Source organism: Phalangium opilio, unplaced genomic scaffold, assembly GCF_054372755.1.
Source record: "Phalangium opilio isolate 3A_F unplaced genomic scaffold, DU_Popi_V2 ptg000217l_1, whole genome shotgun sequence".
NCBI lineage: Eukaryota > Metazoa > Arthropoda > Arachnida > Opiliones > Phalangiidae > Phalangium > Phalangium opilio.
In genome coordinates this window covers 3,667,109-3,673,108 of record NW_028324218.1, presented here as the reverse complement: position 1 = coordinate 3,673,108, position 6,000 = coordinate 3,667,109, and the positions used below count along the sequence as shown (strand labels likewise).

The 6,000-nt window shown below is 31.3% G+C and overlaps 1 long non-coding RNA gene across 1 annotated transcript; it reads left to right on the top strand.

The window, feature by feature from the left end:
- Positions 1 to 1,800: 1,800 nt before the first annotated feature.
- Positions 1,801 to 3,769, top strand: LOC149615735 (uncharacterized). The gene is made up of 2 exons (XR_016375875.1): positions 1,801 to 2,057; positions 3,456 to 3,769. It is a non-coding gene; the product is annotated as an uncharacterized LOC149615735 (long non-coding RNA).
- The last annotated feature ends 2,231 nt before the right edge of the window (positions 3,770 to 6,000 follow it).

Here is a 6,000-nt window from a genome sequence, read left to right as displayed (position 1 = left end):
TATAATACTTCTCTTCGAGAGAAGTGTACCACGAAACGGGGTAAGTGTAACGTCACTCTTCCCAACATTTTACATTTGGAGTGTACAAGGTTACTAAACCGAATCACATACACGATAAATAGTTCCCTCATCATTACTCTATTAGCGTTTAAATATTTGGCAAGACGCATGCGCTTGTGGATTTTGGTCCCACCCCAACTTCCCAAGACCCGGTCTAGGGTTGATAGCTGCAGGGGATTTAGTGCCAAAAGATAAAGAATTCACCTTACGGTACGATGACCATCAGAAGTTTGATGAGCGGGAGAGCCAACAATAAGGATGAGCCTGGGAAGGATGACGTAACATAACTAAAGCATTAAGAGGATTCGGAGTGTCATTCTTCTTCTATTATCCCCTTCTGCTATAAACTAAATCATTTCCGTCAAAAGTTACTCGGTTAGTTTGTACGATTTCAAAAAAACCATCACTCAAAACTTCTAAACAAATCTGGATAAAGGAACAAACATGAACACAAAACAATTTCAGTTGCCAAAACGTTGTTTTCCATCCAAGAACCCAAAATTCAGGAAGCGTTTGAAAACTTTGTACTTCAAGTTATATATTTCTATTCTGCTAAAAAAATTTTAATAACAGAAAATTTGCTCTTTTTTCAGGATCTGGACCCAACATTCATCCATTTCAATAAATTATTGTATCATTTTAATAACTTATCTTTAATAAAACCCTGATAAAACCAAATGTAATATACTAACATTGAAATATATGTATTATTTTTCAAAATAAAAATTTGCATTAATATTCATAAATCTGGATAATAAAATCATTTTTATTTATAAGCTTACTAATTAATGTCAGTGGCTGTGGTTTAGAAACGGGGTCACACAAATACAAACACATCATATCCTCTGAATTAGACCTACTATATTAGAATTATTTAAAGTGCTTTCTCGAGCGAGCAAGTTTCAACAAAGCGTACATTTAGTTTTTATATCTATATACTTTGTTTACACTTTATAAATGTACTATAGAATAAATAAAATTAAATAATTATTTCTTCGATTTAATGAGTCTCATATTTTATTGCTTTTCTTGTCAATAAAGTTACACACATATGCATATGATTTTAAAAGGGATTAATTAGATTAGTGTAGTACCATTAAAGGTAGCGCAATTAAAAGGGATTGGGAATATGACCTATTTAGCACTGTTAAAGGCTGCGAATCGAGGGGCTATTCACTAATGAAAATTTTCATTCATGGGTGATTTTTTAGATTCTTTTATAAGAGGATAGGGATTCATTGGTGATTTAAAATGGATGGGGAATAATGGTTGCGTCTGGATTACGAGGGGCTACTCACTAAAAACTCGTTAGTGATTTCAAACGGTATTTGGAATTAGGTTGACTTAGGGGCTAAGAGTTATTATTATTTTACTAGTTATGAAGGGATAATTAAGCATTGACACATTTGCCACTAGGGGCGCTGTATACGTAGTTACGTATTTACTGACATCTTAAGCCTGATAAAATTCGGCTAGTTTTTCGTGTAAGCAAAATTCCTTCGTAGACAAAGCTTAGATATATAGTTCATAAATTGCCGCTAGGGGCGCTGTATACGTAGTTACGTATTTACTGACATCTTAAGCCTGATAAAATTCTGCTAGACTCTCGTGTAAGCAATGTATAGTTCATAAATTGCCGCTAGGGGCGCTGCATACGTAGTTACGTATTTACTGACATCTAAATCATGAAGAAATTTTATAGGCCTAATGTTGTGTTCTCTTATTTGAATTAGCGGCCACGTGACACACTTCGAAGCGCCCCCAACGACGGAATTTACTATAAGACTCGGAAGCCACTTGTCCAGTCTTCTTTTCTCTCAGCGCCGGCGACCAGTCAACATCGTTCCTTGATCAGCTCCTCGTAATCCTGACTTTCGAAGGAAATATTGGATGGAAAGCCACGTTTTACGCTGAAGTCGGGACGTGAATCCAAGATCTCCGCCATTGAATGTTCATTGGAACGTTGAAATCAACGTGGAAAGGTTAAGCCTAGTACCGTAAGTGTAGAAGTCTTTCAATAATCCAAAGCCATCCAACTAGCGTTTTATTATTTTATTTAATCCTAGAGTTTAAATTATTTAGGTAGAGTTAATTGTTAGTTAGTTTATTGAAAATTTAGTACAATATGAGGAAATTTCCAAACACGAGGTCAGTGAGACAAGGCTTAACGTAGAACAACTTCAATCAAGTATTTGGGATTAATTTAGCGGGAATTAAATTCTTTGTTTAATTATTTTAAATAACAAACACCGGTTTTTGCAAATTAGGCCTCATTTAACGGCGCGAAGCTACATAATCTAAAATAAGTCTCATGTTTGACTTAACGGGGCGAGATTAAGTTACACTGGGCTAAACCTTTAAAAATATTTTATCTGGGCGTGGGATTAATATCTAAGCTTTTACTTTATGCCGTCATTTTATTTTAAATTAAATTAACGAGGATATTGTGGAATTATTACGCGTAAATTAAAGATTTGAGATTCTAAACTTTCATTCAAGGCGGTATATAATTATTTTAGATAATGGACGACGGTCCATATAATTTACTAAATTAGTTTAAATGAAAAGGCCAGAGTTAATTGTTAGTAAATTATTAATTACTGCAAATTAAGTACATATAATAATTTTAAAATGAGCCTTGACCGCGAAGTAAGGGCTTGAGATAAGGAATATTTTACTTAGTTTTTACCTAAATTATTTTAATCTAAGCTATTCTTTCCGTAAATTATTTTGCTAGGACCTTAAAGTAGCCCTTTAAATTATGATTTGGCAATGGCTTAATATTTAGTGAGATTCTTAAATTCTATTTATGGGAATACTCTCCATAGATTTTTCTTATGTTATTTCAATCTTAAGTATTCTTTCCGTAAATTATTATTTTGCCAGGACCTTAAAGTAGCCCTTTAAATTATGATTTGGCAAGGGCTTAATATTTAGTGAGATTCTTAAATTCTATTTATGGGAATACTCTTCATAGATTTTTCTTAAATTATTTTAATCTAAGGTATTCTTTCCGTAAATTATTATTTTGCTAGGACCTTAAAGTGTCCCTTAAATTATGATTTGGCAATGGCTTAATATTTAGTGAGATTCTTAAATTTTATTTACGGGAATACTCTACGTAGATTTTTCTTAAATTATTTTAATGTAAGGTATTCTTTCCGTATTAATTATTTTGCTAGAACCTTAAAGTAGCCCTTTAATTATGATTTGGCAATGGCTTAATATTTAGTGAGATTCTTATATTTCATTTATTGAAATATTTTACGTAGTTTTTTCTTCAATAATTTACGGAAACATTACCATAGATTTAAATGATTTTTTTTTGTTAGGACCCCTTTAATTCTTATTAGGCAATAGTTCAATATTTGTTATTAATATGTTTTCCTTTATAGATGCGGCTGATATTCTTGGATTTTTCTGTCGCTGGTAGTTCCGAGACGTAGCATTCCAGATGATATTCTTTATCACACGATGTATTTCTATCTCTCTCAGCGATAACTTCCAAAAATACGGACAACGTCACCGAACCTAGAAGACTGAAAATATAATACATCTTTTTAATTTGTAATTAATTTTTTACTTGCAACTACTTTTTTTTTCTCGTTCAAATTTTATTTTACCAAACACTTTAAAAATTTTTTTCTTAGAAGTTTTTGTAAACACTTGGTTCTTTTTTTCTTGTTGAATAAATTTTACCTTAAACCTCGTTCTTTGTTTTATCTAATTTATTTCGATACTAGGCTTGGTTTCAATTTTTTTGGGTCTGGACTTAGGGTGATATTTTTAGGCCCCTTTTTTAGTTGTTTTTTGGAATATTGGTTACCTTTAGGCTTAATTTCAATTAATATGTTCATAAATATCAGTAAATTTTCCTTAAAAATCCGTAAATATTCTTTAAAATAATAAAAAAAGCCTAGAAAGGGCCCTAAAAATATCACCCTAAAATATCACCCTAAGTCCAGACCCTAAAAAATTGAAACCAAGCCTAGTATCGAAATAAATTAGATAAAACAAAGAACGAGGTTTAAGGTAAAATTTATTCAACAAGAAAAAAGAACCAAGTGTTTACAAAAACTTCTAAGAAAAAAATTTTTAAAGTGTTTGGTAAAATAAAATTTGAACGAGAAAAAAAAAGTTGTTGCAAGTAAAAAATTAATTACAAATTAAAAAGATGTATTATATTTTCAGTCTTCTAGGTTCGGTGACGTTGTCCGTATTTTTGGAAGTTATCGCTGAGAGAGATAGAAATACATCGTGTGATAAAGAATATCATCTGGAATGCTACGTCTCGGAACTACCAGCGACAGAAAAATCCAAGAATATCAGCCGCATCTATAAAGGAAAACATATTAATAACAAATATTGAACTATTGCCTAATAAGAATTAAAGGGGTCCTAACAAAAAAAATCATTTAAATCTATGGTAATGTTTCCGTAAATTATTGAAGAAAAAACTACGTAAAATATTTCAATAAATGAAATATAAGAATCTCACTAAATATTAAGCCATTGCCAAATCATAATTAAAGGGCTACTTTAAGGTCCTAGCAAAATAATTAATTACGGAAAGAATACCTTACATTAAAATAATTTAAGAAAAATCTACGTAGAGTTTTCCCATAAATAAAATTTAAGAATCTCACTAAATATTAAGCCATTGCCAAATCATAATTTAAGGGACACTTTAAGGTCCTAGCAAAATAATAATTTACGGAAAGAATACCTTAGATTAAAATAATTTAAGAAAAATCTATGAAGAGTATTCCCATAAATAGAATTTAAGAATCTCACTAAATATTAAGCCCTTGCCAAATCACAATTTAAAGGGCTACTTTAAGGTCCTGGCAAAATAATAATTTACGGAAAGAATACTTAAGATTGAAATAACATAAGAAAAATCTATGAAGAGTATTCCCATAAATAGAATTTAAGAATCTCACTAAATATTAAGCCATTGCCAAATCATAATTTAAAGGGCTACTTTAAGGTCCTAGCAAAATAATTTACGGAAAGAATAGCTTAGATTAAAATAATTTAGGTAAAAACTAAGTAAAATATTCCTAATCTCAAGCCTTTATTTCGCGGTCACGGCTCATTTTAAAATTATTAAATGTACTTAATTTGCAGTAATTAATAATTTACTAACAATTAACTCTGGCCTTTTCATTTAAACTAATTTAGTAAATTATATGGACCGTCGTTCATTATCTAAAAATAATTATATACCGCCATGAATGAAAGTTTAGAATCTCAAATCTTTAATTTACGCGTAATAATTCCACAATATCCTCGTTAATTTAATTTAAAATAAAATGACGGCATAAAGTAAAAACTTAGATACTAATCCCACGCCCAGATAAAATATTTTTAAAGGTTTAGCCTAGTGTAACTTAATCTCGCCCCGTTAAGTCAAACATGAGACTTATTTTAGATTATGCAGCTTCGCGCCGTTAAATGAGACCTAATTTGCAAAAATCGGTGTTTTTTATTTAAAATAATTAAGCAAAGAATTTAATTCCCGCTAAATTAATCCCAAATACTTGATTGAAGATGTTCTAAGTTAAGCCTTGTCTCACTGACCTCGTGTTTGGAAATTTCCTCATTTTGTACTAAATTTCAATAAACTAACTAACAATTAATTCTACCTTAGTAATTTAAACTCTAGGATTAAATAAAATAATAAAACGCTAGTTGGATGGCTTTGGATTATTGAAAGACTTCTACACTTACGGTACTAGGCTTAACCTTTCCACGTTGATTTCAACGTTCCAATGAACATTCAATGGCGGAGATCTTGGAGTCACGTCCCGACTTCGGCGTAAAACGTGGCTTTCCATCCAATATTTCCTTCGAAAGTCAGGATTACCAGGAGCTGATCAAGGAACGATGTTGACTGGTCGCCGGCGCTGAGAGAAAAAAAGACTGGACAAGTGGCTT